The 11,990-nt window shown below is 37.7% G+C and overlaps 1 protein-coding gene across 2 annotated transcripts in view; it reads left to right on the top strand.

Annotated features, from left to right (window-relative positions):
• The first annotated feature begins 3,541 nt into the window (after positions 1 to 3,541).
• nlgn1 (neuroligin 1) overlaps positions 3,542 to 11,990 on the top strand; it is a 286,547-nt gene continuing 278,098 nt past the window's right edge. For both annotated transcript variants that reach the window (XM_006801992.3, XM_035912635.2), the window contains exon 1: positions 3,542 to 4,005. The gene's annotated coding sequence lies outside the window, so the exon portion shown is untranslated. The remainder of the gene's footprint in view (positions 4,006 to 11,990) is intronic.

The raw sequence follows: 11,990 nt of genomic DNA, 5'->3' as shown, positions 1-11,990 counted from the left end.
TGTCACTTGATATAGCTACATCTATCACTACAGCCGTCTTCCTCTGCCTGTCCACGACTACGATCTGTGGTTGGTTAGCCATCAACAGTTTGTCCATATATATCTGGAAGTCCCACAGGATCTTGGGTCAGTCATTCTCAGCCATCCAGGGATGTGTCCCATTTTTACTTCAGGGCTTCTAGACCATATTTAGCACAGATGTCTACTTATACAACACCTTCTATCTATACCTGATGACATCTTTGAAGATGCCTTTAGTTTTATAAGGGCCAAATTGGCACTTGTTTAGTAGTGAAGGAATTTTTCCATTACTGTATGCGCTGGGAATTTGCAGGAAGTCCACTAGAGGACATTGCAGATATCTGTCCTAACAAAGCTTAAAACATGTTTCCAGTGAAAAAATGCCATTGACATTAGTGTTGCCATAAAATATTTCTAAACACAGTCAGTTCAAGATTACCTGATGTTATTGGCAACCATGTGAACAACAGTAGCTGAGGACTGAGGTCAGTGAGAGCAGGGATGAGCTTAAGCAGATGCAGGATTTAGCTGCCACACATATGGTAGCTTAAATCAACGGGGTAATTCACAAATTATTGAATCTAATTAGATTCTTTGAGAAAAGAGCTGTTTCTTTCAGCACCACTGCAGAGGGCACATTTGAAGGAGGTTAAATGGATGGAAACACAATTACCATTGTCTCTGCTGACTCAATATCAGACCATCAGCTTTAACACTGTTCGCAAGAGTGCAAGGAATGTTACCATAAGGAAGTAATACAACTCAAAATTGTAATTTGAATAAGAAGTTGTCATATTTTGACTAAATTAACTTACAAAGTTATCCATAGTGATTTAGTCCTGGTCCTTAAAATCCTAGTATTTATCAGGCTTTTACTTAGCTCTAATTAACAGGTGTCACATGCAAAACAAACAAACAAAAACAAAACATACTGGAGGCTAATGGGCATATTTACAAAAATGATTTGTATGTATCTGTCTAACCATACAGGACTTTGAACTTTAAATAATAAGCACACGGTCATTTGAGTTGCCAGAAACTACATTGATTTTAATGATAATAAATGTAGATATAGTAGATATACTAACTCACAGTGTTGCAAAAAAAGAATAATACATTGTAAGCACTTTATAAAGGGTTGTCTTTATCAAAATGACACATTGGGTCAAAATGTAGCTGTAACAAGGACATATCCAAAGAAAATACATCTCCGTTCACTGTAGCTTGCATTACATGAAGCCTTGTTGAAACCCTTTATTCATCCACAAAGTTATTGGAAGACCATGAGCTCTGCACCTCTGCACTGCCATGATTCCAGGCATTTGTTGAGGCTGGTGTGGCTCTTGTTTGAAAGCACACATTTAGAAAGTTTTCAGACCCTTCATGTTATGCTTCAGTGGCATCTTGAGATAGATTACAGTTGTTTAATGGCTGTATGCATACATATCGAAGTGTTTTGTAAATCTGTTACAGGGTGGAGAATAAAAGATGATGCTTGTAACAACACATGATTTTTTTTAATGTAAATTCTTCACATATCCTTTGATGTTGTACATTTGGAAACAAAATGTGACTTATGTCAATATGGCACATCGTCTGTGTGTCTGTGGCATTTGTGTACTAGTGAAGATTAGTAGAGTACTAACTACTACTAATCCTACTACTAGTTCATATAGTTAGAGTAAATAGGAATAACTTGCACAAATAAAAAAAATAAACTAAAGTGCTCCTACTTCAAGACAGTCTGTGAAGCTGCCTTGGGAGAGGTTAGCTGTATAATAAACTGGCCTAAAAACACCTTCTCAATGTACATGTTATTCTAGATCATTTGTAGTTCTATTGCATTGCCATTATGTTTCCTCATATTCTTTAGCAAACATTACAATACGTTTTACTGTTATTGAAAGCCTCCATCGTATATATAGACCTGTTTCTTCTTAATTTTTTAACAGGTTATTTTTAAGTCAACCAGTTTTTAATAAAAATTGTCCAGTGTAATATGTTCTATTAAGTAACATTTTGTTCTGTGTATAGTATAGTGAAAAGTTGCCTCTTCAAATCTTGCTGCGTTTAAAGAAACTTTCATGGAACAGAGTGTTTTTGCTTTGATTACGGGCATTTCATTATCAATGTGCAGTTTTGTGTTGAGGCCCATATATGGGCTTAGAGCAGAGAGATGGAGTAGACAGAAAATGTGGTTGCTATGCTGTTGCCATGTGCATTGATGTCACACAGAATAAGATGATGGTTAGTATAAAACAAGCTACTGGTTCAGGAGGAACATTTTTCTATTTTGGATTGGTTTTGATTGATTTTTTTTATTTGCTTTTGTATAACTTTTGTTTGTGTATAATTAAAAATAAGTAGGTTCCTTTTGATAAACTGAAAGCACAGACATCTTTTCTCTTTTTTTGGTATTCCCACTTTCTCAGTTCCAGAAGCTCTTCACAGGAGAAAAGCTAAAGTTCTCCATGTCTTTCTAAGTGTTAGAATTAAGCTAACCCATATCCCCCATGAGGGGAATGTAACTCAGACTACTGAGTAAGAGACACTATTTTAAGGTAAATTGGAGCTGAGACTTGTGTTTGGCAGTCAGACACCAGTAATCCCTGGGAGTAGAGATTTTGGTGACAGTTTACCTTCCACCTCAGTAAGGACATGGTAATAATTTAATCAAGGTCGTTTATAAATTCCTATGTGATTTCCAAATGGATGACCATGCAATAACCTGTTACTAAAATTTATATTATAATAGTGGCGTAGAATTCAAATGACAGCATTATGAATGACTAGAAAAAAGATAATATAACTGAGAAACCCTTTTAAAGATGCCAGCAAAAACCTCTGACTAATGTTATGGTAATATTTTTGTAATAATACAGTAAACTGCTAACAATCAAGTTTAAACATTTTAAACATTCAGCCTAATGCCTTTAAAATCATATGAAAATATCTATATGTTGATAATGGTGAATGACATGTAATTTCAGTATTTGCACTATTTACTTGTTTTATTTTAAGGTAATGCAAAAATGTTGTTTTATGTTGTTGTAGCTTATATGAAACAGGCTTCAAAATATGAAACAATACATTTTGAATACTATTTTTAATATGAATACTTTCAAACATTATTATTTGTAATCATTTATAAAGCATGGGTGTTAAAGATATTTTACTGTACACCACTGGGCAATAGGAATTTACCTTTTTTTATTTATCTTTGTTATATATAAGCAACAAGCTGAATGGTGGTCTAACTTTTCAAATCATGCTTGACGAAGGTTTTATTGATTTCTCTTTTTACACAAACACAAAAAAAGTCTCACTTTTTAATGTTTCTTTAAGAGCAGTCTGTATAGGGGGCGGGGTGGGAATAAACTCATGTGGCTGTGGAGTTCCCTCTTAGGCCGCTAGGTGCGTCTCTGCTCCACGAAAGCTTCCGAGAGAGACTGGGGGCTGGAGGAGAGGAGGAGGAGGAGGGGGGAGAGGAAGAGAGAGCGAGAAAGAGAGGACGGCGTTTTATCAGCCAAGTGCAACCTGAATCGTGAGGAGCGGACGATGGGGGGGAAAAAATCCCACTGTTCTTTCTTTTTCTCTAACGTGACCGTCATTAACATGTAGACCGATTCGCGTCAAAAGACCCGGAGCGTAATGGTTTCTTCTGTCACAGGAGAATTTTATAGTTGTGAATAAAAAAACCCATTTTGGATTAACGGAGCACTTGTTTTGGACTAAAAGGGTTTCCTTAATTTCTTTCTGCCCGCGTGTAAATGTTGGACCGCATTTAACCCGAGTTTCTACCCTCTGGAGTGAAAAGTGCGCCAGTCTTATTTCCAAGGCTTATTTCCAAGGCTTGAGCGTCGGGATTTTTTCAGGGGTACTATGTGGCTTTTGGAAGGACTGGACCTTAACCTAACGGGACTTAAGGCACAGAGGAATATTGTCTGAGGTGGGAAAAACAGCGGATGGGATCGTTTCTTAACGGTAAACACACGCTCATACTTAACTCTGTGAGCACTGTCGGGTTTCTGTGGGCTTTGAGGATTCACCGGTAGAATCAGCAACTGTGATGCAGTGGGTTGATTTTGTTTTTTGTTTTTCTTGACTTCATAATTTACACTGCAGAATTATTTACAAGATGTGGTCGAGGACAAGTTTATGTGGTTGAAATAACGAATAGCATTAAACATCTCCAAATGACCCTGTTTCTTCTTAGTCTAAGATGTAAGTCATGGGAGGATCTGCGCCTTGATGAGCGTCCCGTGCACAGCAGAAAGCAGCATCTCGTCTTCTTCTGTCTGCCACTTTTGACTCTCTCACTCCGTTCCAAGCGCATGAACGCACAGAGCTGCGCACTCTCGCCGACCAAGCTGCGCAAAATACTCGCTTTAGAAAAGAAACCTTTAGGTGAAAAGACTCAGTGATTCTTGTTTTTCGTAAAAATACTGACTTGCTTTTGAAATATGACATATAACTGATATTCGTTACCGTCGGTCGATCGCTTACCACCTGCAGACTGTTTGTGAGCGTGCATTTCTGTCACTGTTCAGGAGGAGCTTCTGTTAATGAAAGAGAAAATATTTTAATTTTTTTTTTTTTATCAGCATTAAACATTTGAGGCAGTGTGTTTAATGTGCAGCTGATACTTAACATTTATCGAAATTTTCGTCTTCGTTTTCTCTTGGTAATCAAATGAACGCAAACCTCCTCTCAGGCTGATTGCTGAGGGTCAGGATGGAGGGAGATTCATAAAGTGTGTGTGTGTGTGTGTGTGTGTGTGTGTGTTGAATGGAGTCTCACTATCCTCTCCTCGATCCAGGAGGAGGAGGAAAGTTGCGCCCGTTGGCCGCTGCGGGGGCACCATCATCATATAAAACTGGATGAATGCGGTATTTGTGTGTGCACGCCTCAGCGACTTGTCACACACACACACACACACACAAATGCAGCAAAAAAGGACGCGTGGATGCTTCGATGTACTCCGGTCAGATACAATATTTAATGGCATTACCCCTTACCCCGTTACCCTTACACCCCTTTAAGTTCATCCCAGATCAGGTACCTTTTGAGAAGGTGAGAAAGAGCTCAGGTACAGAAATGTCTGCACTTCTTGAGCTATTAGAGCATCTTTTCAAATGCCCCGAAGATCCCAATCAAGGCTGGACAATCATGCATATTTATGTATTTGCTTCAAATAGGCTACTGTTCAAAGGCAGCACAGCAGATCAAGATACTAATGCATTTGTTGAGATTTCCAAAGATATAGTAACTAAACTAGGGAATGCGGATTCCCCGGACTACATATGCCACTACCACCTACCCCAAATTACCACAGTATGTAATTAAAGCACCTTAGGGCCCACTTGATTAAATTAAAAGAAAGACATGGCATAACTCATAATGACATTCTGGAATAAACACTGAACGCATAGTATAAGAAATCTCAAGGCTAAACTGTTTCATTCATCTAGTAATGAGATGTGGATGAAGAGTGAAAGGAGGGCAATCACGTGAGCGTAACACTGTTCCTGACAGTAGTTGATGATGACATGATCTGCAGATGACCTTTTTAATGAAGTTTCGCATTGCTGTGTTTGCTGTGGATGTGTTTGTATGTGTGATTTGGATGGAGGTAGGGGGCAGTCAGTTCATACCTCTCTGTCTCAGGGGATCTGATCTACATAGCTTAGCCCCAAAAGAAAATGTCCATTCGCCACTCATCAGTGTGATCGTCTTTTTTCTCATCACACACCTCTATCCTTTTTAACCAACATTTTTCTACTTTCCTTCTCATATACCACTCCTGTGCATGGCAGGGAGCTAGTTTGTAAATTATAGATTTGTTGGTGACTCATGCTGTGGTCCTGTTGTTTCACCTCACTCTCCACTCGGTTTTTATTTATTTGTTTTTAAGTTTTTATGTATTTCTTTTGGAAGTTTCTCTTGTGTAAAGCAGGGAAGTTCTACTTTAAACTGTTTTGTGCCACTCGGCTTGGTCCTTGTGAATAATCCTCCAAATTCAACACTATGAACACTGATCTGAGCTGAATATGAACTCCAGCCTGTTCCTTCTTAACAATTTACCAACATTCTTGAGGTATTTTCTTTCTCCCCAGACATGAGAGCACTGGTTATTCTACTCATATCTATGTTGTTGCTAATAAATAAACAAGCCATGACTCACTACTAAACGCTTTTTTAAATTGGTCATATGGAAACGGGACCTATTTAAGGGTTTTAAGTGGTAAAGAGAAGATTATGTATTGTTGAATCAGTGGTATAGAAACACTGCTGAATGTACCATATTTTAAGATCTAATTACACTCGAATCGTGGCGATGAAGAAACAATTAGAGGATTTTAAATATGCGTCTTTCTTTCCTGAGACAGCACAAAATAAATTAAGTATTGACAGAGCTACAGAGAGGGCACAGGGTATTTCACTGAGCTAATTTGTCTTTAATATTTAAGATAAAAGTGGTTCAAGTTTACATTCGCAAGTTGTTGGTGCTTACAGATCCAGCCCACGATAAATAAGAATAGCGATTCAGTTAGAGTTATTATTTTTTTATTAAATAAACCAAATCAACCCAAAGTAAAGTAGGGGGGAAATATAAACAGACACATATCAAGGTTATCCACTCATGCAAAACACCACTACATGCTGTGTTTATTACAGCTACAAAACACTTTTACTAGCATTAAGTTTGTGGGGAACCTATGAACAGTAGGAGTAAGAGTATAAACTATAATTCCTCTTCTCTGGCTTTAATAGTTTGATGCTGAGATTCTGCTTCAACATTTGGAAACTCTTGGGCTCTAGAACGTGCTGTAATGCTCATGTCGCTTCTTTTATCTTTTTGAATTTATTAATTGCATGGATTGTGAAATAAAACAGTCAGTCTGCATGCTTAAAAATAGAAGGTACAGACAGGATGTATCAAAAATGTGAAACTCATCAGAAGTGATCATTTACACATTGACATGATAGATGAGTGGAGCCAGAGAGTCACAATTCCACCAAAAAACCCATCCCTATAAAATATTCTGAGATGGAGCAAGCTGTTCCTGCTCAAATGAAGTAGACACGAGGCTGCATCAGGGATGGCCGAGGGGATAAACATGGTGTGCAGCAAAACAGAATACTGTTTTGTGCGACTTCTTTGTGGGAACCTTGTTTATGGCAGGTGCTGCTGAAAACAGCGCTATGGAGTGAGAAGACAATTGAGCCTTGTAACATCTCAGGAGTCCAATTTTTGTTTAAAGAGTTGGAGAACCTTGTCTGTAGCCAGTGTTGGGGAGTAACGGAATACATGTACCGCCGTTACGTATTTAAAATACAAAATATGAGTAACTGTATTCCGTTACAGTTACCGTTTAAAAAGGTGGTATTTAGAATACAGTTACTTTGTTGAAATAAATGGATTACACGGCGGTACTTCCCTGTTTCATATTGTGGCGGGTCAGGACTGTTTGGGTTTTGTTTGACAGCTACGTTCTGTTGCTCCAGGCGGTAGCGTTACGGTTGCCATGGATACAGGGTGACGCTCTCTCTCTGCGTGTTTCCTGGGTGAGAGAGGCCTTTTTGTTGTTGCTGTGCTAAGCTAATAGGCAGAATGCTACAGGTATAGCTCTAAAGAATGTAGCATCATGGGCAGTGTAGTCCGTGCTGCAGGGAGAATGGACTGCCATACACGTTATGTGTCTGTGAGCGAGGGAGGGAGAAAAAGGAAAAGTATGAGCTGTCATCGAGCAAAAACGGGAGCTGGAAGCATGTAAATATAATAATAACCACTGCAGCCAAGAAGAGTGCCTGACGAGCCCAGCTGTAAGTAAGCTATTAAGACTCAACTGTACACCGTGTTCGTGTTTTCCTCCGAAACAATAAGTTCCGTTGGAGCAGCCTTTCAACGCCTCTCTCTGTCTCTGCTAGCAAAGTTGACCCAGACAACAAAGTAAAGCTAGTTTTCGGCTAGCCCAACACGTATTAGCCAGAGGTCCCTTTACTACGGTTCGGAGCCGCGGACCTTCAGTAACAGTAATAAATCACAGCAATAATACATTCATGTAGTTGTAAACAGCATGATAATATATTAAGTAATCCAAAGTATTCAGAATACGTTACTCTCATTGAGTAACGTAACGGAATACGTTACAGAATACATTTTGGGGCATGTATTCTGTATTCTGTAATGGAATACATTTTAAAAGTAACCTTCCCAACACTGTCTGTAGCACAGAATTGCACAGGAGGTCTCAGGAGGACCCAGATTTGTTGAAGTACCTTTTAACTGCAGACTTGTCATCTGCACCATGTATTGCCACTTCTCTTCTTAATGTTGGAACCATTGGTTAGTCATATGTGCATGCTGTAATCCAAAAGGAAAGGAAACAGAGGACCAAGGCTCGGGGCCTTTTTTATTCACCGTGGCCCTCAAGCCAAAAGCTTCCATTTTGCAAATGGACCACTTACAGTTGAATGTGGAATAACTATGAGCGGATTTCACAAAATGACCTGTTGCAACAGTGGCACCCTTTTACAATACTACAATTTAATTCAGTGAGTTCTTTAATGTGACTCATTCTTGTTTGTAAAGGTAGACTGCATAGCTAGGTGCACACCTGTAGCAGTAGGACTGAAAAAGCCCGAATTAAAAAAATAATAGGTGTGGTCCAATAGCTATATTTTTCTATATAGTTGAACTATCATAATTTACTGCACTGATAATGTATTATCATGGTGTGCAAAATCTAAGAGAGTCAACAAGAGTCCCCCACTATGCGAGACTATGTACTCTACTGTCCTACTTATGTCATGTGATAAGAAACTGTAGTAACTAAGGAAATGTCTGAGAAATTCGTCAAGGTTTGTCTTTTACCTTGTTAAAGGATGTAGTTTAACCTTAAATTCACCACACACTTTAAACCTTAATCAAATTGTAATAAAAAAATGTACATTTGCATACAGAAGTAAAATCTATAAATAAATAAAAAAATGCTCATACATAAGAGTTGAATGCTTGTCTGCTGGTGTCAGAAATTATGTGCTGTCCACTGTTGCACACACCTCGTAGTTCAGATATTAAACACTTTTTTCCTCTTGACATCAAAAAACAATGATTACACAATGCCCTTTTCATTAAAAGAGAATGTGAAGAGCCAGAGTTCACATGAGTAACCGGTGAACTGGGATTAAGAAGGTCTTGGTTACTTGCACGCAGGGTCACCCTTAAAATTTTAATAAACAAAATAAAAATGTACATTATATTACATTTGTTTTCTAATACACATAACATGCTTTTTACTTTAGATGTGAAAAACGATATAAACTTGATGTTGTTCTTTTTTTCCCCAGACGTTTCAGGCAGTCCTTCCTGTAATGTAGGGGATTTTTAAGACACTGAGAGCTAGCCTCTAGATAGATCAAAATGGACTCAAATGAACTCTAGCTCATTTACACTCATCTCTAGTACTTGAAACTCCAAAAAAAACAGATAGAGATGAACCACATCTACATGGCCACTTCTTCCTTGCAATTTGTGAGGTTTATGCAAGAAAAATGTAAGAAAAATGTAATAAATAGCAGTTAGAGGACAAATAACAAATATGTCTATTCATTTTTACATCAAGTAGTTTTTTAATGTGACCACCTTTACAGTCAGTTTCATTAAAAGCTATATGTAATGCACATATAATGTTCAGTAGAACGCAACATGACTTCATACCACTCACATGATTTGCAGGAAGTAGTGTTGCAGGGTGACATTTGTTGAACGTGTCAAATAACTGAATCACCATATGACTTCACACCCATCTACATTTCTGTGTAAGAAGCCAGCATGCAAAAAAAACTGAAGCAGAATTGAAATAATTATTTTTATTCTCAGTCTGGCCAAAATGAGTCACTGCTTTAATGAGAATTTCTGGTATAAATGGTGATTAAAGCGCTGATATGCAACAATGGACTGTGTGAAGATACCATAGCATTAAATTTAAGTATATGCTATACTCTACCTTTCTCTGATTTCTTCAGTAAGGAGAACCCTAGAATAATAATGGGCAGGGACAAAACATTCATTTGACAGAAAGGTCTATATAGGCACATTGGTGAACTCTTTTTCTTGCTTTCTTTGCTGTGTGAGCCCAGCTGAACGAGCTGAACAGGTGTAGAAAATATAAATGTCATTGTGATACAGACAATAAAGTGTTTTGCTTTTGCCGCAAAACCATCATCCAACACGTAACACTACTTTTGAAGAGTATAGCAGTTAGGAAACCATAATAATAGCCTTAAAAAGCAACAGCCCGATGTTGGAAACCAAACTGTGGGATTAACTGTGGGAATCCAACTCAAACTGCAAATTAAATATTGAAACAGAGAGCCAAATATCTTCCAACTGGATGTGCTTCCAAGTGAGAAACAAACTGCTAGCTACTATATTGTGAACATGTTGCAACTACTTGTCTAATGTTACTGCATTATTAAAATGATGAATGTAATATGTCAGGATTTGTTTGGTAGCTGTATGCAGTGGTTGAAAGCGAGTACTCTGTTTTATGTTTCTCTGAGCTTATCTGTACTAAAACATTTGTTATGAGATTAGAAAGTCTGAAACGAGTAAACCGGCATTTTCATTTGTTACTCACTGGTTTAGTGATGTTGAGCCGAGGGGTGGTGTGTGGGGGATGGCTCAATGCAGCAGCATTCTACTGTAGCCTTCTTTTGCCTTTCTGAGAGTTTTGTTTTTTTTTTTTTTTTTACCCCAGAACAGTGTCCCTAGAAATCCCATTCAAACTAAATTATTCTTCAAAAGAAGAATTATTTGTGCCAAGAGTAACAGTCAGAACTGAATAGCTATGTATTGTGTAGTAAGTAGAATGTAGCAGTGTAACAATTTTATAAACAGAGTCTAAAATTGTGATTTAGACATTCACAATTTTTTACCGAGGTTTTAAGTTCCCTGTGATTATCAGTGTGGAGCTGGTAATGCTTAGTTAAATAATCTTGGTCAGATAAAAGCTGTAATATTAAGATGAAAGTTATTTAGACAACAAGTGAAATGGAAATAAATTCATACCTTTATAACATAACAGTTTGAGCTGTTACCAGTTTGTGTCCTGTCGTCTCGTCTTACATTAGATGAATTAGGTAAATGGAACATAGTTTGTCATTTCTTCAAATTATGAGAAAATGTCATGCCTTTCCAGTCATGATTTTCTTTAATAGATTAATAATCTGCAGATTAGAATATATTATCATTTTAAATTTAGTATGGACACCCAGGAAAATACTTGACACTCAATACATTTTTACCCGTCAGTTGTAGAAGGCTGATGGGTTACTGTTATTACCCTGTGGGACAGACGAGCAGAGGAGCGGTGTGGACACCCAAATTTGTGAATGTAATAACTTGAGAATCAGTCGATTTAGGAGTTTGAAAATGATACCATACTTGCATCTATTAAACATCTCAGACGAGTTTGAATCTCAGCGACACAAAGGTCAAAGGCAGAAGTCAAGTTTACTAAAAATCTTATGAATGCGATAACTCAAGAAGGAAGTCACCTAGGTTTTTCAAATTGATACCATAGGAACATCTTAAAATCTTGTTTGAGCCAAGGCCCAGGTGACATTGATTTCAAGGTCTAGGTCAGAGCTCATGTTTTCTGAAAAACACAATAAAACGGAAGTTTGGTTAAAATTTTTACATTATAAGACTTAAATATTTCCGTTATCTTGTTAAATGAACACTGTCAATTAACATTACACTGATAACACCGCTGATAACATTTCCTGTCTCACGCCAACATTGGCATTGTTGTTTCCTTAATTAGACATCGCTCCTAGCCAGTACCTTACCTGATTACAGATGGCTGATTTTGCTGTTGGTTATTCGTTGCGAACAGTTAAACAGCTAATATTAATATATTTGCCAGTCGCGTTAACGTTTATTATAACCGTTCATTAAA

The sequence above is a fragment of the Neolamprologus brichardi genome, chromosome 23 (genome assembly GCF_056152115.1).
Source record: "Neolamprologus brichardi isolate AB-2024 chromosome 23, ASM5615211v1, whole genome shotgun sequence".
In the NCBI taxonomy this organism is placed as follows: domain Eukaryota; kingdom Metazoa; phylum Chordata; class Actinopteri; order Cichliformes; family Cichlidae; genus Neolamprologus; species Neolamprologus brichardi.
This window is presented reverse-complemented; position numbering and strand designations above follow the sequence as displayed.